This window comes from Bidens hawaiensis, unplaced genomic scaffold (genome assembly GCF_021521415.1).
Source record: "Bidens hawaiensis isolate Kalapana, Puna unplaced genomic scaffold, B.hawaiensis_p1.1 tig00076489_1, whole genome shotgun sequence".
Lineage (NCBI taxonomy): Eukaryota > Viridiplantae > Streptophyta > Magnoliopsida > Asterales > Asteraceae > Bidens > Bidens hawaiensis.
The window spans coordinates 8,119-9,471 of NW_027503192.1; positions in this window are offsets into that span (position 1 = coordinate 8,119).

The window sequence follows — 1,353 nt, forward strand, 5'->3', positions numbered from 1 at the left end:
AAGCTCACAATCAAGATTTAAATCAGAGGTTAGAACTCCAGGAAACGTTAAACGCTGCTCAAGATAAACTGGTGAGTCTACTATTAGAATAGGTGGCTCAAATTGAACGAGAACAAGAAAAGTTGGTTAGTGGTGCCGTGTTGGATGATGAAGTGATAGATACGCTTCAGGGGCTTTAAAGCACGAAGTGGAGGAAGAGGTTGTGGAGATTAATACCACACCAACTCTGTCTATCATTGAAGAGTCAAAAAGTGCAATGGTTGTGATTGTAGATAATGAGATAGAGGGAGAGAGTTCAAATTTTTTAGGTCATGAAGTTGAAAGTTTAGACCCGGTTGAAGACATAACAACCTTTGAAAGACCGGGTGATTGAAGTAAACTATGTGAATCCTAATTTTTCTCCCATACTAGTCACACTTATTAATGAAGTTGGGGGAAATATTGCAAGTTCAAGAAAAAGAAAGGTGAGTCTAGAAGACCTTAAGCAAAATTTGATGAAATTGCCTTGTATTCGGGCTACACGAGTATTAACCATGAGAAATAAGGTGTGGGTCCGACATGTCACTTACCGAGCTTACACGGGAAACTCGGTGGGAAATTGCTCGGTTCGGCCCCGATCAATAATTGTTGTTTCAATGATAAGAAAGAGTGTGTGGGCTCGGCGTGTTCGTTACCGAGTATACGCTGGAAATTCTGAAGGTAAATATTCATTCACACCGACCCATAATTGTTTATTAGACATCTTGAACATGAAGGAAGAAGCGGAGCCGAGGTGTGTCAACTACCAAGCTTTTATAGGGAATTCGGTAAGGAAGTGTCCGCTTAGACCACCGTAAACGTCATACCAGGTAACGGTCCGACTGAAGACCTTAACAAAAATTTAGCGCTAACCGGAAGGCAACCCGGATTTTATTTTCAGTTTGTATTTTATTTTATTTTTTTGTAGTTTGTTTAACCGTTATTTTTCAACCGTGCCATTGTAGCAAAAGTCAAGTGTGGGGATGCCACACATGGAAAAGTCAGAGTTTGCACTGTTTTGGTAAAGAATCATCTTGACATGAGTTGCAGCTACCCAAGGTGCGTTCATACTTTGCTACGGTTGATTCAGGTACTTGTATATTTTTTTTATATTTGAACTTTGTGGGAGTTGTTCACTATAAACCCTCACAAGACTTCACTCGTCCACCCGGGCTACCGGGGGGTTTAAAGGGCTTGTTGCATACGCTAAATGCAATCGTGATTCCTACGAAAGTGAGTTAGGTCTTTTAAGAATTTTACTAGTTTAACAAATTTAATTACGAAATTTATATAACTTGGCTTGGTAATTAAAATTAACGGAAACGGTTTAAAAGA